Below are 23,042 nucleotides of genomic sequence, written 5' to 3'. Positions count from 1 at the left end.
TCATCTGAATTGTTTCTGCTGTAGGTAAGAGGTCTTTTCTCACTAACTGCTGTCAAGACTTTTAATTTCTCTTTAGTTTTCAGAAGTTTGACTCTGACGTGTCTTGGTGTAGATTTTTGGGTTTATCCTGTTTGGAATTCATTCCGCTTCTTGAATCTGTGGACTTGTGTCTTTTGCCAAATTTGGGAAGTTTTAAGTCATTATTTCTCCAAGAACTTTTCAGTCCTGCCATCTTTCTCCTCTCCTTCCAGGACTCTTAGAATGTTAGATCTTGTTATAGTCCCATAGGTCCCTGAAGCTCTCTTCATTTTTTTTTTCCGGTCTATTTTCTCTCTGTTATTCAGATTGGGTAATTTCCATATTCAATCTTCCAGTTCACTGATTCTTTTATCTGTCCCCTCCATCTGCTTTTGAATCCATCCATTGAGTTTTTCATTTCATTTATTGTATTTTTCAATTCTAAAATTTTCAGTCTGTCTTCTTTATATCTTCTATTCCTTCACTTTGCTAAGACTATTTTTTCATCTGTTTCAAGAGTATTTGTAATTGCTTATTGAAGTATTTTTACAATGACTGCTTTAAAAATCTTTGCCCAATAATTCTAATATCTCTGTCATCTTGGTGTTGGTATCTATTGATTGTCCTTTTTCATTTGGTTTGAAATCTTCCTAGTTCTTGGTATAATGACTGATTTTCTAATGAAGCCTGGACATTTTGGGTATTATGTTATGGGACCCTAGATCTTATTTAAACCTTCTGTTGTAGCTGGCTTCCTCTGACACTGATCTAGCAGGTGAGGGAGGAGTGTCATCTCACATTGGCAGGCGGGGGTAGAAGACCAGGTTCCCCACTTGGACTCTGTTGACACGGGGGGCTCTTCACTATTGGTGGGTAGAGGTGGGAATTCCTGCTCCCCAGCAGGTGTCTGCTGAAACCAGCCCAGTGGGAGGTTGGGGTGCCTCATTACAGCATTGGAGGGTGGAGACCTAGCGTCCCACTCAGCCTTGGCTGGGGGGTGGGGCCACACTGTTTCGGGTAGAGTGATTATTATCTAAAAGTGTTCTGTCCTGCTAGGCTGCCCCTTTCCTGGTCCTTTGGTGGGAGAGAGCAGGCTTCTGTTGTCTGCTCCCATTGGCATTTCTGGGTTGCCAGCTTCTCCAGCTCCCATTCTGGGATGTTTGAGACAAAAAATCCTCCAGGAACTCATCACGGTGTTGCTTCTTGGGTCCTGAGGTCGCTGCTGGTCTGCCTTCTTCTCTCCACCTTTCAGAGTCTTCTCTTGTTTGTTTTACATATAATTCCCAGGGGTGTTAGTTGTCTTCAGTGGGAGAAACAGAGAAAAGTATGTCTACACCATCTTCTCAGAAGTGGAAGACCCCCAAAGATTTTGAAAACAAGCTATAAAATGTTTGCTAATCTTGTGATTTATAATAAAGTCAGTTTAAAGAGATTCCACTTGCTCTGGAAACAAGTTACAATGAAATAAAACTGATGTAGAATGATTTTTTTCCTCTAAAAAAATTACCCAATTTACTTAAATGATATTTGAGTGTTGAGCATCTAGTGTGTCTTCTTTTTTTTTTTCTCCAGGAATTCCTTTTTTTTTTTTTTTAATTTTATTTATTTATTTTTTCCCCCAGAGCCCCAGTAGATAGTTGTATGTCATAGTTGTACATCCTTCTAGTTGCTGCATGTGGGACTTGGCCTCAGCATGGCCGGAGAAGCGGTGCGTCGGGGCACGCCCGGGATCTGAACCCGGGCCACCAGCAGCGGAGCGCACGCACTTAACCGCTAAGCCACAGGGCCGGCCCATGTGTCTTCTTATTCTAGCTACTCAGTATCTCTTAAATTTTTGGAGATTGTGTCTAAAGATACATATGTAAGCAATCAGATGTTTTGGGTGTCCATTCACTCTGATTTCTAAACAAATATTTTTTCTAAAATTATTCTTAGCATAATAGTCACTTAAAGTGGCTCCAATAAAATCCTGAGATGACTCAGGATTTAAGAGCAGTCTTCACTTACATTCTGCACAATTCTGAGGGAGCATCTGGGCCCCCATCCCAGCAGTGTGTGGACTGCAGTCACAGCTGTGAAGCCCACCGCCCACCTGTGCTTGGTACCCTGGCTGGTAACAATGGGCAAGTTCTCACTGCAAAGTCCTCTGTTTGACCTCTGCCTTTTGGGGATTTGAAATCAATGAGCCTAGACTAGCGTTAATTTACCTCTAAGTTTAATGAAGCACAGACAGTTCTATTGAATAAATAAGAAGGAAATATTCAACCTGCTCAGAAGAGTGACATGAACACATCCACCATAGGTTATAAGTTCATACAGCTAAATACCTTCTCTTTCTACAGAAAATGCACCTAGCCATCCGGAACCATTTCTTCCCACTTAAGAACTGTTTCTCACTTGAAGCGCTGATTCCTGATGGAAGGCAGGCAAAGTCCAAGGTGAGACCAGACATCTTGTACCAGAAAGCAAAGGAGCGCTCCAGCGTGCATGGAGCACGTTGGATGGCTGTGCATCAAAGGACACGGGGCCAGCCTGAAAGGGTTCCTCTCGGCAGACTTTGAGAGTCTAGACACAGAATGACTCAACTTATTGAAAACGTGAGTAAAGAAAAGCCCATGAGTCTACAGTGATACAGTTATAAAAGAGAGAAATAAATAAATAAATAAAGAAAAAACATTTGCCATCATTGGAGGACAAGACATCCACCCAGTGCCAGCAACCAGGTCACTGCGGGGGAGTGAGGCTTTACAATGGGCAGGTCTAGTACTCACTCCTCAATCCAGTAGCCAACTTGGCATGGCCGTCCTGACATTATGGGCCTTGGATGTGATGCATGTGCAGTGGCCAGCATCACCAACAGTCGTCTGGTTCTGCCTTAGGTGAGTACAGGCTCTAATCAGATGCCTAGACCCAAGTCCCAGTGTCCAGAGAACATGGGGGATAGAGAAACACCACTGAGAAACCTGAACACGGTCATCCTGCAGAACAACTGGCCTGGATTCTTCAAAGAGTAAATGACACAGGAAAATAAAAGGTGGGAGGAATGTTCTAGAATCTGGAGTAAAAGCGATTAAGAGGCATAACAACCAAATGAAGTGTGTAAACCTTGATAAGATTTTTATCCAAAAAACCTACAAAAGACAGTTCGGGGACAATTGGGAAATCTGAATTTGGACCTGATATATTCAGTATTGTTAATTTTCTTAGGTGTTATAATGGTATTGTGATTATGAAAAGAGAATGACCTTATTTTTAGGAGATGCATGCTTAACTATTCAGGGATAAAGTATCTTGATTTCTGTAAACTACTTCCAAATGGTTCGTATATTTCATACATATAAGAATACACACATTTCATACACACACACACACACACAGAGGCACAGACAGATGGCTAGGTTTTCACTGTACTATTCTTTCGACTTTTCTGCGTGTTTGAAATTTTTCACTTAAAAAAAACTAGAGAAAAACAGCCAAAAACAAAAAGCCCAAACTAACAAAACGTAATTCTTATGATATTACTTTTCTTCTTACAAAGTGGGATGCAAAACAATATATAACCTCCATTTTTATCAAAATATTAATAATGGTTATTATGCTTGTGTGATGGTTAATTTTATGTGTCAACTTGACCAGGCCATGGGGTGCCCAGATATTTGGTCAAACACGATTTTGGGTGTTTCTGTCAGGATGCTTTGGACAAGGTAACATCTAACCTGCAGAGTAAAGCAGACTGCCCTCCCTAATGTGGAAATCTTACATTTTATGCTTACCATGAAGGTTTTTTATGATAAATAACATGAAAACCTCACTATGAAACCAAGCCAAGCCACCTGCTCAGCCCACCACCCCTTGGCCCAGAAGGCAAATGTCTGCTGACGCCAGCCCCCTGGTTCTGCCAGCCTAGGGAGGTGTGCTGCTCGTGGGGCCTCTGTGCTGGACATTCACGTTCTTGACCATCTGCTGGGTCACTCCCGCTTTCCTTTCTCTTCCTGGCCCCTCGGTATAACTGGCCTCTGCCAACTTCCTTTGGACAGACCTGGCACACCTGTGGATTCGGGGTCCCGGTCCAAGGGCTCAGCTTTAACGTGTGCGGATCTGCCAGTGTCGTACTTCCAATCATGCAGTCGGACCACACTGGTCTTCACCAAATGGGCCCAATTATTCTTTTTTACATATTTAGATGACTTGTCCATTATTCATGCATTAATACAACACACTTTGACCTACTCAGCTCTTTGTCCGTCTGTGGGACATTCTAGTGAAAGTTTGCTTCTTTTAAACTATTGTGGCCAAGCAGATTTTGGTTTTGTTCCATAAACTCATGGTTCTTGATTTCTCACTTCCCAAGCACCACTAACAATGTGGTGTGGAGAGAAAAATGACAATTAGAATCACAACTGAAATTCCCAACAACCATAGCAGTCACATCAAACTGCAGCAAGAGAGATTTAGGTTAGACGGTAAGAAATCCTTAACTAATTGTAAGCTTGAGAAACATTGAAAAAAGTTACATAGTGGTCTCCCTTATCTGCGGTTTCGCTTTCCATGGTTTCAGTTACCCTCGGTCAACTGCAGTCCAAATATATTAAATGGAAAATTCCAGAAATAAACAATTCATATGTTTTAATTTGCACACTGTCTGAGTAGTGTGATGAAATCTCCTACTGTCCCGCTGCGCCCCACCTGGACGTGATTCATCCCTTAGTCCAGCGGATCCACACTATATAAAGTGCCGCCTATTAGTCACTGAGGAGCCATCTTGGTTATCAGACTGTTGCAGTATCTCAGTGCGTGTGTTCAAGTAACCCTTGTTTTACTTAATAATGGCCCCAAAGTGCAACAGTAGTGGTGCTGGCAATTTGGATATGCCAAAGAGAAGCCGTAAAGTGCTTCTTTTAAGTGAAAAGGTGAAAGTTCTCAATTTAATAAGGAAAGAAAAAAATCATATGCTGAGGTTGCTAAGATGTATGGTAACTTTTATTACAGTATATTGTTATAATTGTTCTATTTTATTATTAGTTATTGTTGTTAACCTCTTAGTGTGCCTAATTTATAAATTAAACTTTATCATAGGTCTGTATGTATAGGAAAAAACACAGTATATATAGGGTTCAGTACTATCTGTGATTTCAGGTATCCACTGGGGGTGGTGGGAGATCAAAATTGGCCACCCTGAAATATGTCTCTTTACCTTGATTATTTTCTCTGTCGTACATTTGACCTCCCCCAAACTGCCTAAAGAATTTAACATAGAAGACCTATTTCAGGAAGGAGCCAATACCATGTGATGGCTGTAATATAATGTAAAATAGATGTCACAATAGGAAAGGCACTAAGCCCCCTTATCAAAAATTGTCATTCCCCGGCCATATTCTCTAGGTGGCCCTGAAAAGAGTTGCCAGACAAACATATACATTTATAAGGGAAATCTCCATTTGTAAAGGTATCTCCCTATCTGTACTGGGAAGCGGGGGGGATGACCTCATCTCTAGAAACTTATCAATGTGGAAGGTGAGGCCTTAAATCTGCATAATAACCTTACTCTTGTTTACTGTGCTTTTCTGGTAATCTCCCATGACTGACTCCCCCACCCCCAACATCCTCCTTTGTCTTTAGCTGAAGATAGTATTTAAGATGAGAATCTCTGCCATTTTGTTGAGAAACTCAGTTTCCCTGGTTTCTCTCATGTATACATGTTACTAAACTTGGTATTATTTTCTCCTGCTAACCAGTTTTCTAATTATTTGGCCAGCCATAAGAACCTTGGGGGAAAAGGCAGAGGGAGATTTTCCCTCTTCCCCAACAGGGTCTTGGAATGTATTCCCCTTGGATAAGGGGGGACTACTGTACAACATCCTTCACTGCCAATTTTTAAGGGAAATTAGGCTCATGTTTTCCCCACAGATTGGGTAGGTCCTGGCTCACAGCAGGAAAGCAGACGAGGGAGGAACATCCCACCTCTACATTCCAGCACACTGTTGATCTGCCTTCAGATGAGAGGAGCAATGCTGAGAAGGGATATTTCTTTGAAAACAACACATCTAACTGTGTTAAACTCTTCTAAGACTGCTAGGTGCCATGCACAACAGGATTCTTGCCACCTAGGTAGGAAAAGCCCAAGGACGGAGTCAGAAGATTAGGATCTTGGCCTCAGCGCTGTGTCTTGGGGTCCAGTCAGTGAATCATGGGGCTGAATGAGAGGATCGCCAGGCCCCTTACAGATTTAAGGTCTAAATTTAAGTCCACAAGTACTAGAGAAGAGTGGGAAACAAGAGAGGCGCAATATTGTGGAAAACAGCAGAAGAAGAGTGGGAAGAAGATGGAGGAAAAAAGTAGCAGTGAGGGCTGAAGAGGAGAGAGGCCTGGGCAGATGAGGGACAGGTGAGGGACAGATGAGGGACACAGGGGAGCTAGATAGGAGCTGGTGGACACCCTCCACCCAGGTCGTAAGCACCCTAGGTCATCTGCCCAGCCTTCAGTCAGGCATCCTGGGAGGAAGCCTCTAAGGATAAACACCGCCCCACGTTTGTTCCTCAGCTGCTATGCTGCTAAAGTGAGACAACACTGGGGGAGACAGCCCCGCGGAGGATGAGGTTGACTGGAGCCTCGGGAACCCACAGGACAAGGATGGGAGTGCTGGGGGACAGCAGACAAGATTCTCCAGGGGACCCCAAATTCATTATTTTGTAGGTACCTCCACTCCACCTAACTTGAAACTCCTCAGGGGAGTGCCCACACTCATGAAGGCCAGTTCATCCTTCCAGGCCTTTCCCCAAAGTTCTACCTTCCTTCCCATTTATCTAACCTCTGAGGAAATCAGTATTTTGGGGGGTAATCATATGTTAAGATTCTTTAAATGCGATGGTTTAATTTAAAAGGACATGCTCCAGTTTTCTCTTAGTGGTGGTGAGGAGCGTATGTGCAGGCACGTTTCTTACCCTTGGCCGATTTCCCTGTGTGGGTCTCATCCTGGGTGTCCCTTTTCAAATGGAGCCGTCTCATAAGGCCTCTGCCAGTACTCCTCAACCCCTGAAATGACATGTTAAATTCCTCTGTTAGGGCCTGGCTTCTTGACCTTGGTTGGGTCATGAACTTCTTAGAGAATCCAGTAAACACATTCATCGCCTTATAAAATATACATGATCACACATACAAAATCTTGGGTCAGTCTGGGGTTTTCATGGACCCTCTGGAATCTACGATGGCTGCATGGACCCAGAGATCCCAGGTTAAGAGCTTCTATTTCAGGAGAAACATTTATATTTACTCCAACTACCAATTTAATTACATGATGGTTATCGTACCTTTCCTCCAACCAACATTCTGACTCCTGTCTACAAAATGTACAGAATCTCTAAGTGCAGGGTTTTGACAAGACAAATGTAAACGTAATAGCTTTTCAGCATTTGTTCCTTTTTCTTATCTCCTCTCTGTCTCCAATTAGCAAATTAGACACCTGCCCCAGATATCACCCTATAAAATGTGAGAACTATTACCTCGAGGCTCACACAAAAGGCCCTGACCCAGTCTTTGCTGTTTTGGGAAAAGGATTCTTTCTGGAGGCCAATCTGTGTGCTGTGTTCTCATCCCATCCACCTGGGGGGTCCTCTGGAAAGTCCTCCCTAATTAGTCCCTCTTCCTGCCTTTCTAATTAGCATATAAACAATACATCCATAGACACACCCTCTTGGCCCTACAACTGACTCCCAGCACGGCCCATTTCTCACCCTCCCTCTTAGCCACGTCTCCTAAATGAGAGTCTTCATGCCCTACCCACCCCCACCCCCCTGTACTCACACTGTGATCTGCCCCATCCCCCACGCTGGGCTCTTCTGTCCTAACCACACTTGGCCTTTCCCACATGATAGGACAGCCTATCCTTCTGGAGCCCTCTTATCTCTGTGCTCAGCTGACATGGTCCCATTCTAGGCTCCTTCTCCTTTCCCTGCTTCTCCCTCTAAGGCCTGATTGCTTCTGACTTCCTCCTGGGCATCTCTGAGCAATGCACGCCTGGCAGTCAAGTTGTCCATGCCCAGAGCTGTCTCCTAGCCTCTCCAATAAACGAGCTGCCCACTGCAACAACAGAGCTGCTAGAGGAGAGGCTCAGGAGTCGCTGGGACTTAGGCCACCTGCTCACCCTCCCTTGGCCTCCTAGAGTCTACCAGACTGCACATGGGCACCATGTCCCCTCTAGGTGACCCACACCACTGGGCCTCACCATGGCCCTGGGCTTTGTTAACCGATTCACAGAACATACAATCTGGTAGAGTTGGCCTGAGTTTCCACACCTACACTCCTGTCAGATGGCCTGGGTCTCTCACCTACAATCCTGTCAGAAGGGCCTGGGTCTCCATAACTACAATCCTGTCAGAAGGGCCTGGGTCTCTCACCTACAATCCTGTCAGATGGCCTGGGTCTCAACACCTACAATCCTGTCAGAGGGGCCTGGGTCTCCACAACTACAATCCTGCCAGAAGGGGCCTGGGTCTCTCACCTACATTCCTATCAGATGGCCTGGGTCTCCACACCTACAATCCTGTCAGAGGGGCCTGGGTCTCCACACCTACAATCCTGTCAGAGAGGCTTGAGTCTCCACACCTACAATCCTGTCAGATGGCCTGGGTCTCCACACCTACAATCCTGTCAGAGGGGCCTGGGTCTCCACACCTATAGTCCTGTCAGATGGCCTGGGTCTCCACACCTACAATCCTGTCAGAGGGGCCTGGGTGTCTCAGCTACAATCCTGTCAGATGGCCTGGGTCTCCACACCTACAATCCTGTCTGAGGGGCCTGGGTCTCTCACTTACAACCCTGTCAGAGGGGCTTGGGTCTCCACAAGTACAATCCTGTCAGAGGTGCCTGGGTCTCCACAAGTACAAGCCTGTCAGAAGGGCCTGGGTCTCTCTCCTACAATCCTGTCAGAAAGGCCTGGATCTCTCACTTACAATCCTGTCAGAGGGGCCTGGGTCTCTCACCTACAATCCTGTCAGAGGGGCCTGGGTCTCTCACCTACAACCCGGTCAGAGAGGCTTGAGTCTCCACACCTACAATCCTGTCAGAGGGGCCTGCGTCTCTCACCTATAATCCTGTCAGAGGGGCCTGGGTCTCAACACCTACAAACCTGTCAGATGGCCTGGGTCTCCACACCTACAATCCTGTCAGAGGGGCCTGGGTCTCCACACCTACAATCCTGTCAGAGGGGCCTGGGTATCTCAGCTACAACCCTGTCAGATGGCCTGGGTCTCCACACCTAATCCTGTCAGAGGGGCCTGGGTCTCTCACTTACAACCCTGTCAGAGGGGCTTGGGTCTCCACGAGTACAATCCTGTCAGAGGTGCTTGGGTCTCTACAAGTACAAGCCTGTCAGAAGGGCCTGGGTCTCTCTCCTACAATCCTGTCAGAAGGGCCTGGATCTCTCACTTACATTCCTGTCAGAGGGGCCTGGGTCTCCACAACTACAATCCTGTCAGAGGAGCCTGGGTCTCAACACCTATAATCCTGTCAGAGGGGCCTGGGTCTCTCATCTACAATCCTGTCAGAGGCGCCTGGGTCTCCAAAAGTACAATCCTGTCACAGTGGCCTGGGTGTCTCATCCACAATCCTGTCAGAGGGGCCTGGGTCTCCACAACTACAATCCTGTCAGAGGAGCCTGGGTCTCAACACCTATAATCCTGTCAGAGGGGCCTGGGTTTCTCATCTACAATCCTGTCAGAGGGGCCTGGGTCTCTCACCTACAATCCTGTCAGAGGGGCTTGGGTTTCCACAAGTACAATCCTGTCACAGGGGCCTGGGTCTCCACAAGTACAATCCTGTCAGAAGGGCCTGAGTCTCTCACCTACAATCCTGTCAGAAGGGCCTGGATCTCTCACTTACAACCCTGTCAGATGGCCTGAGTCTCCAGACCTACAATCTTGTCAGTTGGGCCAGGATCTCTCACCTACAAACCTGTCAGAGGTGCCAGGATCGCTCACCTATAAACCTGTCAGAGGGGCCAGGATATCTCACCTATAATCCTGTCAGAGGGGCTTGGGTCTCCACAACTACAGTCTTGTCAGAGGAGCCTGGGTCTCAACACCTACAATCCTGTCAGAGGGGCCTGGGTTTCTCATCTACAATCCTGTCAGAGGGGCCTGGGTCTCTCACCTACAATCCTGTCAGAGGGGCTTGGGTTTCCACAAGTACAATCCTGTCACAGGGGCCTGGGTCTCCACAAGTACAATCCTGTCAGAAGGGCCTGGATCTCTCACTTATAATCCTGTCAGATGGCCTGAGTCTCCACACCTACAATCTTGTCAGAGGGGCCAGGATCTCTCACCTATAAACCTGTCGGAGGGGCCAGGATATCTCACCTATAATCCTGTCAGAGGGGCTTGGGTCTCCACAACTACAATCTTGTCAGAGGATCCTGGGTCTCAACACCTACAAACCTGTCAGAGGGGCCAGGATATCTCACCTACAGTCCTGTCAGAGGGGCCTGGGTCTCTCACCTACAATCCTGTCAGAGGGGCCTGGGTGTCTCAGCTACAATCCTGTTCGATGGCCTGGGTCTCTACACCTACAATCCTGTCAGAGGGGCCTGGGTCTCTCACTTACAACCCTGTCAGAGGGGCTTGGGTCTCCACGAGTACAATCCTGTCAGAGGTGCCTGGGTCTCCACAAGTACAAGCCTGTCAGAAGGGCCTGGGTCTCTCTCCTACAATCCTGTCAGAAAGGCCTGGATCTCTCACTTACAATCCTGTCAGAGGGGCCTGGGTCTCTCACCTACAATCCTGTCAGAGGGGCCTGGGTCTCTCACCTACAACCCGGTCAGAGAGGCTTGAGTCTCCACACCTACAATCCTGTCAGAGGGGCCTGCGTCTCTCACCTATAATCCTGTCAGAGGGGCCTGGGTCTCAACACCTACAAACCTGTCAGATGGCCTGGGTCTCCACACCTACAATCCTGTCAGAGGGGCCTGGGTCTCCACACCTACAATCCTGTCAGAGGGGCCTGGGTATCTCAGCTACAACCCTGTCAGATGGCCTGGGTCTCCACACCTAATCCTGTCAGAGGGGCCTGGGTCTCTCACTTACAACCCTGTCAGAGGGGCTTGGGTCTCCACGAGTACAATCCTGTCAGAGGTGCTTGGGTCTCTACAAGTATAAGCCTGTCAGAAGGGCCTGGGTCTCTCTCCTACAATCCTGTCAGAAGGGCCTGGATCTCTCACTTACATTCCTGTCAGAGGGGCCTGGGTCTCCACAACTACAATCCTGTCAGAGGAGCCTGGGTCTCAACACCTATAATCCTGTCAGAGGGGCCTGGGTCTCTCATCTACAATCCTGTCAGAGGCGCCTGGGTCTCCAAAAGTACAATCCTGTCACAGTGGCCTGGGTGTCTCATCCACAATCCTGTCAGAGGGGCCTGGGTCTCCACAACTACAATCCTGTCAGAGGAGCCTGGGTCTCAACACCTATAATCCTGTCAGAGGGGCCTGGGTTTCTCATCTACAATCCTGTCAGAGGGGCCTGGGTCTCTCACCTACAATCCTGTCAGAGGGGCTTGGGTTTCCACAAGTACAATCCTGTCACAGGGGCCTGGGTCTCCACAAGTACAATCCTGTCAGAAGGGCCTGAGTCTCTCACCTACAATCCTGTCAGAAGGGCCTGGATCTCTCACTTACAACCCTGTCAGATGGCCTGAGTCTCCAGACCTACAATCTTGTCAGTTGGGCCAGGATCTCTCACCTACAAACCTGTCAGAGGTGCCAGGATCGCTCACCTATAAACCTGTCAGAGGGGCCAGGATATCTCACCTATAATCCTGTCAGAGGGGCTTGGGTCTCCACAACTACAGTCTTGTCAGAGGAGCCTGGGTCTCAACACCTACAATCCTGTCAGAGGGGCCTGGGTTTCTCATCTACAATCCTGTCAGAGGGGCCTGGGTCTCTCACCTACAATCCTGTCAGAGGGGCTTGGGTTTCCACAAGTACAATCCTGTCACAGGGGCCTGGGTCTCCACAAGTACAATCCTGTCAGAAGGGCCTGGATCTCTCACTTATAATCCTGTCAGATGGCCTGAGTCTCCACACCTACAATCTTGTCAGAGGGGCCAGGATCTCTCACCTACAAACCTGTCGGCGGGGCCAGGATATCTCACCTATAATCCTGTCAGAGGGGCTTGGGTCTCCACAACTACAATCTTGTCAGAGGATCCTGGGTCTCAACACCTACAAACCTGTCAGAGGGGCCAGGATATCTCACCTACAGTCCTGTCAGAGGGGCCTGGGTCTCTCACCTACAATCCTGTCAGAGGGGCCTGGGTGTCTCAGCTACAATCCTGTTCGATGGCCTGGTTCTCTACACCTACAATCCTGTCAGAGGGGCCTGGGTCTCTCACTTACAACCCTGTCAGAGGGGCTTGGGTCTCCACGAGTACAATCCTGTCAGAGGTGCCTGGGTCTCCACAAGTACAAGCCTGTCAGAGGGCCTGGGTCTCTCTCCTACAATCCTGTCAAGGGGCCTGGGTGTCTCACCCACAATCCTGTCAGAGGGGCCTGGGTCTCCACAACTACAATCCTGCTAGAGGAGCCTGGGTCTCAACACCTATAATCCTGTCAGAGGGGCCTGGGTCTCTCATCTACAATCCTGTCAGAGGGGCCTGGGTCTCCACACCTACAATCCTGTCAGAGGTGCTTGGGTGTCTCACCCACAATCCTGTCAGAGGGGCCTGTGTCTCCACAACTACAATCCTGTCAGAGGAGCCTGGGTTTCCACACCTACAATCCTGTCAGAAGGGCCTGGGTCTCTCACAAGTACAATCCCGTCAGATGGGCCTGGCTCTCTCACCTACAATCCTCTCTGAGGCAGCCTGGGTGTCTCACCTCCAATCGGGCAAGAGTCTGCAGAATCTCAATATGCACATCCTCACGTATTTAAGTACATCTCTCTATGGCTGTCTGCCTAAGATTTTTAAGAAGAATATTATGTTCCAGTACAATTGTAACTGCTAAATCTGTTTCAATGTATAGGTAAGAGGATTATAATTAGTACATTTGTATGCAAATGTACTGTTAAATCCATTTTTTCTCTGAAGTAGCTATTTACATAAGTATTTTTGCTTCTGGAGCTCAGAGAAGAGAGATTTCCGTCCAACCCACCACACTCTATTTAAGTGCTCAGGCTGCGGCAGCGGCTGGTGGATAATGGAGTTGCCCCCTCTGCTTACTGTGGTTTTGGAGCCTGCAGTTTGGAGGGAGGAAACATAAACTGGGAGGGTGGGGTTAACACTCCTGGGAGTTCTATCTCTCCTTCCAGCTTTTTCCAAATCCATCCTGAGCATCTCTCCTCTGATGATCTCTTGGAGATAATAGATGGACCCTCAGTTTGTCAAGGGACACCAGGGCAGGGGCCTCAGTGGGCTTGTCCCTGCCTTCATCAATTTCTAACACGGTGATAGTGGTACATACAACCCACATTAAAAAAAAAGCTCCTTGCTGGCCTAAGTAATTCTTAAGACCTAGAAGTTTGAAAGCTGCCATGCTAAGCTACCGAGTCCCCAGCCCTGCCCCGCTTGTGGGGACCTGAGCCCTCTGTGGTCCGGGACGACTTCCCCACCCGAGATGCTGTGGCTCTGGTCCAGCCTGGCCCTGGACGCCCACACTGAGCAGACGTTTCCACAGGACAGAGCTGCTGAAATTGCAGGAGACTTGGTTTGAAATTCTCGTGGATTCCAGTAGTTTTCCCTTTCCACGCTTTGCCCATCACACAGCCAGTGAAGGAGTGCATCTCTCATGAACCAGAGGTGGGTGAGCTGCAGTCAGAGGACACAGGGGCAGACCAGATACCAGGCTCTTCCACACTCTAGCCTCATGACCCCCGGGGGATCTCTGCTGAGCCTTAAGTGAGGGGTCCCCAGGCTGGTCCCCAGAAGGAGGCCTGAGACTTCCACTGTGTCCACCTAAAAGACCAGCAGAGGCCAACTTGGGCCCCCGCTGGCCCCAGTAAGAGCAGGCACCAAAAAGCAAATCTGTTACCTGAACAGAAAGTGAGCATGAGCCAAAGCAGATTTCCCAGATAATTGAATTTTTACTTTTTAATCACGACATTTCTTAATTGGTAATTTCTTTTTCAAATCAATTTTATTAAACAAGTGATTAATCATTCCCATACCTTCTGAAACAGAATGTAATGCACATAATTTACCTTTCTACGATGAACTGCATGCATAATTGTGAAGTTATCACACCGTGCTGTCAACCACACAGATGTGGGATAAGACGCGGAATGGGCAGATCTTTACAGCCCGCGGGGCTCAGTTTCTCCAAGGAGACCCTGATCTCAGCCTGATTTCTTCTACATAGCTGTAACTTCCTCATACAGGGAGCAGTGCGCCTCCAGGAGATCTGGTGCTGCCAACTTTCTGCAAAATAAGTCTTTAGCTGAAGCCTGAAGCAACTACGTCCACGTGAAGACATCACGCTCCAGAAATTCTCTCTTTCAGTTTGACTACAGCGTTCTTGGGCCTGCCCAGAGCAAGAGAACTCCTAACACTCCTGCCCCTGACACCACGGCCACTTCCTTGCCAGCTCACCTCCTACCTCTCCACCAGGCTTGGCGCAGACCCGTGGGACAAAAGTCTTGATCTTCCTGAGGATTTACTCGCAAACCTACAACTTGCCCTTCACGGCCAGCATCTTTTTCTGCAGGCGTCCTCTTCAAGCCTGGGGTGGGGTGGGGGGTGACGTGGCCTTTGAAAGAAAAAGCAGGTTACAGAACAGCACAGATCACATGACTGTGTATTTGTACACAGCATTGCTCTCTCTGTGGGTAGATGCATAAAGAAACTTCTGGAAGGAAAGTCATCAACAGGTTGACAGTACACAGGTATGGGCAGCGGAATTTTAGGAGATAGCTTCCTATTTTCTTCAAGTTTTTCTTTCTTGCTTTTTTTTTTAAACAAAAGATACAAGTAATTTTAGTAACTAGAAAAAGGAATAAAACTATTCTAATTTTAGGGGGGATATCACATCTTTTAGTTTTTTATATGATGCAACTGAAGTCCCATTAATTACAGCATGACAGATCGACCTTTGTGTTGGATCCTTGTTGGCATTTAATAGCCTGAGTATTAAAGTTGATGTCAACGGGCAGTCAGGGAGTTGGTCAAAACTCCGAGGGCACTAAGCCTGCTCCTGTAATTCTCAGGCAGTAAAATGACTTTTCATGGTGGGCTATTCTCTAACCAACAGTGACAGGGCAGAAGAGATATTTTTGTATATCCACACACCAGCTTATTCTTTGAAAACTGCAGATAAACAATACTTTAACATGTTGCTTTGAAAATAACAATCCTTAAAATTCTAGGATGATGACATTTTCCAGTCACTCAAATTTCTTTCTTTCCCTTTTTTTAACTACATGATTATATTCAAGAAATTTAACTTTTGAAACAGAAAGAATTTTAAAAATCATAAGAGACACTTTGAAGTTTTCTATACAAATACATCTGAAAACCTAGATGAAATGGATAATTTCCTTGGGAAACACAGTCTACCAAAATTGATCCAATTAGAGTTAGAAACTTAGGCCAATTTCCTTTGAACAAACAGAGAAAGTCACAAAGGAACTACCCCACAAAAAGTACAAAAAGTACCAAACCCAGGTAGACTCAGATTGAATTCTACCAAACTTCATAAAGACCAGATAGTCCCGATGCTTTACAAATTACTCCACAGCATTGAAAAGAAGAGAAAGCTTCCAAATCCCTTTTATGAAATAAGTAAACACTGATATTTAAACAAAATACAATCAGTACAAAGAAATAAAACTACAGTCCAATATCATTCATGAATATCAATGCAAAAACTTTAAACAAAATATTATTAAACAGAATCCAATGTCTCTTTAAGAAGAAAAAGTACTATGACAAAGTGGAATTTATTCCAGAAATGCAAGGTAGGTTCAATAGTAGGAAATCTATTAACATCATACACCATAAAAACAAATCAAAGAGGGAAAAAACGATATGATTATCTCCACAGATACCAAGAAAGCCTTTGACAAACACTCAAGGAATTGAGAGATATTTTATTAACACAATAAACTATCATGTTAAGTACAAAAGCCAGTCTCTCATTTAATGGAGAAAAAACTAGAAGCATTTCCACTCAGATCAGGAACAAGGGAAGGACACCCACTATCTCTGATATTATTCAACATTATACTAGAGGTATTAACTAATGCAATTAGGCAAGAAAAATCCATTAGAGCAGAGAGTGGGAAAAGAAGAAGTAAAATGATCTCTATTTGCAGATGAGATGACAGTGCACTTGGAAAATCCCAGAGAATCAATGATAAAACTTTTATTTATTAAATAAAAGAATTCAGTAAAGTAGGAGGCTACAAAATCAATAGCCTTTCCTATATACAAACAATAAATAGAGGATGTGATGATTGAAAAGTTGATTTATTGGCAACAAAAAAGATTAAATATGCAGGGATAAATTTCACAAGGAATACGTACAAGTTTACAAGGAAAATTTTAAAACACTCTGGAAACGCAAAAGTAGAACTGGATGAAGGGGAAGCGGTCCCCTGTTCTTGGAGAGGGCGACTCAATGTCATAAAGATGTTTTTCTCCCCAAGTTAGTTTATAAATTCAGTTCAATCCCAGTAAAAACACAGCAAGCTATTTGATAGAGTTAGACACATTAATACTAAAGTTCAAATGTGTAAGAATAGCCAGGAACACCCTGAAAAAGAAACTATGAGGAGGAAACTAATATATAAAGAACTCTTAAAAACTGAGGGACAAAGGACCAAAAGGCCCGTAGATAAATAAGAGAAAAAACATGAACAGGCAAGTCACAAAAAGAGAGATAAAAATGGCCCTCAAATGCATGGAAAAAAACGTTTAAGCACACTCATAATTGGAGAAGTGCAAATTAAGACCGAGACATCATTTCTCATCCATGGGACTGGCAAAAATTTAAAAACCCAACCACGCACTGTGTTGGCCTGGCTGTGAGGACACAGCACTCCACCCAGGGTGGGGGTGTGCACTGCCCCTGGAGGGAATGGTCAACACCCAACCAAATGAGCATGTGCATCCCACTTCTAGGGTCGATCCTGAAGAAACACAAAAATACACACTCACAGGTTACTCAGTGCAGCACTGTTTGTAATTGGAAACAACCCAAATGCCCATGCAGAGGAGAGTGGCTCAATACATATGGTGGGTCCGCACAGTGAGATATGCTGCAGCTGCAAAGAGAATGAAGAAGATCTCTATGACCTGATAGGAGTGGTTCCAGGATACGTTGTTAATGAAAATGCAAGGTGCAAAGGAATAGTTAGAGTATGCCACACTTTGGGGAAAAGAGAAGCTATAAAAAATACACAGGTGTCCACCCGATTGCACAGAAGACACTTAGGAAGGACCACCCAGAAACTAAAGAGATTGGTCCCCTACAGGGCTGGAAGGAAGGGAGGTCGGAACAGGGTGGCAGGAACGAGGATGGGACAACCACCTTTCGGTACCTTTTTGTGTGGCTCTGACTCTTACAGTCATGGTGGTGTTCCACATTCTCTGCCCATGCCACAAAATAAACCAAAACCCAAATGGAATGAAAAACAGTAACACATACGGCATATAAATAACCTCACTGAAGGGTGGGAAGACAAGAACTAGCCTAAGCAGCTGAAGGAAACAATATTTGACGGCATGCTGTGAGGCAGCAGACAGAAAGAGCTGTGCATAAAAGGCTGTGTCAAGTTAGCAAATTCTCACAGGCTGAGAACAACATTCTTCTGAAGTGTCAACATCTCAAGAGGTAAAGAAAAACTGGAGAAGTTACAGACTGCAGGAGACTGAGGAGAAATACAAACTGAATATGGTGTGGGATCCTGAATGGGGTCCTGGACCATAGATTAGTGGGAAGGGCTGTGACCTAGCTACTGTACAGGACTGATATTAATTTCCTGGTTTGGATCATTGTGTTATCATTGTTAACAGGAGGGGAAGCTGGGTGAGGGGCATAGGGAAACTCTGTGCTAATTTTGCAGCTTTTCTGTAAGTCTAAAATAGTTCAAATAAAAAGTTTTTTAAAAACCTTAATTTTTTCTGCTTAAACCCCGGAACACTGGAATGAAAAGCACCTTGAGCCTGAATTTGACCAGTTTTACTGAAGCCCTCACACCCCCTCCCCAAAATATTAATGCTGGGATGTCTTCACAGCAAAACGTACCAGAACGTTCAGCCCACTTCTAGAATAGCCTATCAAAATCCTGACAGAGTGTTTTGCAGAGACAGAAAACCTCATCCTAAAATTCGTACGGAATATCAGAGACTCTAAATAGCCAAAACAATTTTGAAAAAAGAAGAACAAAGTTGGCAATCTCAAACTTCCCAATTTTAAAACATGCTAGAAAACTACAGTGAATGTGGTCCTGGCATGTGGATGGATATACTGATCAGTGGAATGGAATAGAGGCCAAGAAATAAACTCTCACATTGATGGTCAGTTGATTTTCGACAAGGGAGTCAAGACCATACCATGTGGAAAGGACAGTCTTGTCAACAAATGGAGTTGGCAAAACTGGATATCCACATGCAAAAGGATGAACTTGAACCCCTACCTCACACCATACACAAAATTTAACTCCAATGGATGAACGAACTAAGTTTAAGAGCTAAAAGTATAAAACTCTCAGGAAAAAACAAGGTCAAATTTTCATGACCTTGGCAATTCTTAAATATGACACCAAAAGCATACACAACAACAAAAAAAAACAGATCAGTTGTACTTCATTAAAATTAGACTTTTGTGCATTGAAGGACACTCTTAACAGAGTGAAAAGACAACCCACAGAACGGGAGAAAATATTTGCAAATCACATATCTGATAAGGGTTTAATATTGAGAATATATAAAGAGCTCCTACAACTCAACAACAGAAAGAGAAACAACCCAGTTTAAAAATGAGCAAAGGACTTGAATAGACATTTGTCCAAAGAAGGTCCACAAACGGCCAACAAGCACATGACAAGATGCCCAACATCATTAGCCACTGTGGAAACGCAAATCAAACCTCAGTGAGTTTCCACTTCACATCTACTGGGATGACTATAATCAAAAATACAGACAATAACAAGTGTTGACAAGGATGTGGAGAAATTGGAATCCTGGTACATTGCTGGTGGGAACGTAAAACAATGCAGCCGCTGTGGAAAACAGTTTGACAGTTCCTCAAAAATTAAACATAGAGTTACCACATGACCCAGCAACTCCACTCCTAAGTATATACCCTAAATAATTGAAAGCAGGGACTCCAACAGACATATTAAGCCAGTGTTCACAGCAGTATTATTCACAATAGCCAAAAGGTGGGAGTGTCCATCAGCAGATGAATGGATAAACAAAACGTGCTCTATGCATGCAATGGGATATTTTTCAGCCACAGAAAGAAATGCAGTACTGACACCTGCTACAACATGGATGAACCTTGAAAACATTATGCTAAGTGGCAAAAGGCAGACACAAAAGGACCAACACTGTATGAAGTATCTAGAACAGGCAAATTTGTAAGACAGAAAGTAGATTAGAAGTTACCAGGGGCTGGAGGGAAGAAGAAATGGGAGTTACAGCTTAGTGGGCACAGGGTTTCTGTTTGGGGTGATGAGAAAATTTTGGAAGTAGTGGTGATGGTTGCACAACATGGTGACTGTAGTTAACGCCACTGAATTATAAATTAAAAATGGTTAAAATGGCAAATTCTATGTTTTATATGGTGGACAGCCTCCAGCTCTGGTTAGCCAGCTGTGTGCGCCTGACTGAGTGCTGAGGTGACGGATAAGCCCCTGTGTAAAGCGGAGCAGAGTGGTCACCAAGATGATTCATGAGTTGTGACCGGCGCGAAGCTCAAACTGTCAGAGCTGAGGCAGCCCAGTCAGAGCAGACACCGTGCAGACCAAGTGCCCAGCGTGGCGCCCCCGTGTGGACAGGCACCAAGTCCCTGATGTGATGGGGACGTGCAGGGGGTGTGAGACAGAGCCCAGTCTTGGAGCAGCGGCCCTCCCTCTCAGCTTCCAACCCTGCAACCTGAGCCCTAGCCGAACCTGTGTGGCCACCTGGAAGGTTGCAAGGATCAGGGAGGCCATGTGCCCAGTCACGGGGCAGGTGCTCTGTGAGCGCCAGGTCAAGATGTGCTGCCCCACGCTGCCGTCGGTGTGGTGTCCCGGGCCCCTCCCGGGCATCAGCTTGCCCAGTGTCCCTCTGGGGGCTTCTTCCTCGTCCCGCATCCTGTGGGCATGTGGTCTTGGCCCCTGGCCTCCCTGTCCAGCCATGGCTCCTCGCTGGCCTTGGAGGATCAAGGGGGAGTCTCATTCCCCAGCTGCTGCTGCGAGGCCGCTCCTCCGCCGTTCTGTGCGGCTCTCTGCTCCTCTCTTCTTCATTTTCTTTCTTTCATCTCTTGACTGTTCACGGGTGCCTCCGTTTCTCATTCAACACACAAATGTCCGCTGAGCATCTCCCCTGGCCAGGCACCAGGCTGGGCCCTGGGCCCCCAGAGGCTGGACCACGTGCCATCGGTGAGCCCAGCAGCCTGGCCAAGCCTTGGGGCCACGGCTCTTCACAGCCATCTGGGGGCTGTTTTTAACAGCAGGGGCTGCCAGACGCCCACCTCTGGCTACCCTTAAAGGACATGCAAAGCATCCCCCGAGCCCAGTGCCTGGAAGGAGGGCGCCTTCCGGACACTTCCTCCAGGAGGAGTGTCTCTGTCTCGGGCTCAACAGGTTCCTGCAGGTCTGAGCTGATTCCGCATCACCGTCTCCTGGAGGCAACGCCACTAACGGCTGAAAGCCCCCTCCGCGTCCCAGCGGTGACGGGACCCTGACGAGACTCCTCACCCCGCCTCTGAGGAGTTTGTGTGTGGCTGCTGTGACCTTCAGGTTTCTGAAAACAAAATTTTTAGAAGAAATGCTGTTTCCTGGCAGCCATGGGAAGTCTTCCCCTTCTCCTTTCTCTACAGCTGCGAAGGCACAAACAGGCCAAGACAGTAAGGCCCATCCTGCCCCTACAGGGTCATCGGGTCCTGCAGGTGGAATCACTGGAGTGCCCCAGCCACTCTTCAGGGGGGCGGCGATGGGACGCAGGAGGGGTGGGGTGTCGTGAGTGTCGCCCCTCTAGACATGGAGGATACCCCTCCCGGGGACACATCTGTGTCGGGTGCATTTTCTTCTCTGGGAAGTGAATCCTACAGAGGCACAGGGACTCTAGCAGTAAGAAGCCTGGCAAAAAGTGTCGCCATCCCTGCCTCACCAGATGGGGTCCATGGGCGTCACAGCTGGACCAGAGGTGGAGGGGGCTCCATCCACGGTTACAAAGTCCAGAGGACCTCATGGCAGAGGCAGCAGAAGGGAGGCTCTGCAGCAGGCGCCCAAGGAAGGGGAGGTGTGGGGAGGGGGGACGGTGCCTAAAAGGCTGCTTGTGTCACCCCTGCTTTACAAGCTGGACTGCAGTCAAGGCCCCAGTCATTGTAAATGGAAAACAATTCCATTTAGAATAGCATCAAAAGGAATAAAATACTTAGGAATACACCTGACCAGGGAGTGAAAGACTGTTCCCTGAAAACTACAGAAGGTGGCTGGAAGAAATTAAAGAAGACACAAACAATTGGAAATATGTCCCATATTCATGGATGGGAAGACTTAATATTTTTAAGGTGTCTCTACCACCTAAAGCGATCTGCAGATTCATGCAATCCCTATCAAAATCCCAATGATGTTTTTTGCAGAAATAGAAAAATCCATCCTCAGGTTCATATGGGATCTTAAGGGCCCTTGAACAGCTAAAGCAATCTTGAAAAAGAACAAAGTTGATCTCACACTTCCTGATTTCAAAACCACTACAAAACTACAGTGTGGTACAGTGTGGTACGACATGGAGACAGACATTCAGACCAATGGAACAGAATAGAGCCCAGAAATAAAGTCTTGCATATATGGTCAAAGGATTTTTGACAAGGAAGCGAAGACCATTCAATGGGGAAGGACAGTCTTTTCAAGAAATGGTTTTGGAAAACTGGATATCCACATGCAAAAGAATGAAGTTGGACCCTTAGCTCACACCATGCACAATTATTAACTCAAAATAGATCAAAGATATGAAACCATAAAACTTTTGGAAGAAAACATAGAGGAAAAGATTCATGACATTGAATTTGGTAATGATTTTTTTGATATGACACCAAAAGCACACGCAACAAAAGCAAACATAGACAAATGGGACTTCATCAACATTAAATAATTTTGTGCACCAAAGAACACAACCAACAGAGTGAAAAGACAACCCACAGATCAGATTATAAGGAGAAAATATTTTCAAACCATACATTTGATAAAGGATTAATATCCAGAGTATATAGAGAATTCCTACAACTCAACAACAACAAAAAATCCTATTTTAAAAATGGGCAAAGGATTTGAATAGACAGTTTTTCAAAGATATACAAATGGCCAATAAGCACATGAAAAGATGTTCTAACATCACCAGTCATCAGGGAAATGCAAATTAAAACCACACTGAGATACTACCTCATACCCATTAGGACAGCTATTATTTAAAAAAACAAAGACACCCAGAAAATAAAAAGTATTCGCCAGGACGTGGAGAAATTGAAAGCCTTGGGCACTGGTGGCAGGAATACAAAATGGTGCAGCTGCTGTGGAAAACAGTATTGTAGTTCTTCAAAAAATTAAAATGGAATCACCATATGACCCAGCAATCCCACTTCTGGGTATATACCCAAAAGAATTGAAAGCAGGGACTCGAACAGATATTTGTACACCATAGTAGCATTATTCACAATAGCCAAAAGGTGGGACCTTCCAACAAGAGATGAATGGATAAACAAAATGTGGTATATTGATACAATGGAATATTACTCAGGCATAAAAAGGAAGGAAATTCTGCAATATCCTACAACATGGATGAACTTGGAGGACGTTATCCTGAGTGAAATGAGCCGGTCACAAAAAGACAAGTAG

General features: G+C 46.0%; 1 protein-coding gene across 1 annotated transcript in view; it reads right to left on the bottom strand.

Annotated features, from left to right (window-relative positions):
- KCNG2 (potassium voltage-gated channel modifier subfamily G member 2) overlaps positions 1 to 14,409 on the bottom strand; it is a 63,784-nt gene extending 49,375 nt beyond the window's left edge. Inside the window, exons 1-2 of the mRNA XM_014781303.2 lie at positions 14,202 to 14,409; positions 6,960 to 7,050 (exon numbers count right to left, since the gene is read on the bottom strand). The gene's annotated coding sequence lies outside the window, so the exon portion shown is untranslated. The remainder of the gene's footprint in view (positions 1 to 6,959; positions 7,051 to 14,201) is intronic.
- Positions 14,410 to 23,042: the final 8,633 nt, after the last annotated feature.

Source organism: Ceratotherium simum, chromosome 14 (genome assembly GCF_057802395.1).
Source record: "Ceratotherium simum simum isolate JZ-2026a chromosome 14, ASM5780239v1, whole genome shotgun sequence".
Lineage (NCBI taxonomy): Eukaryota > Metazoa > Chordata > Mammalia > Perissodactyla > Rhinocerotidae > Ceratotherium > Ceratotherium simum.
This window is presented reverse-complemented; position numbering and strand designations above follow the sequence as displayed.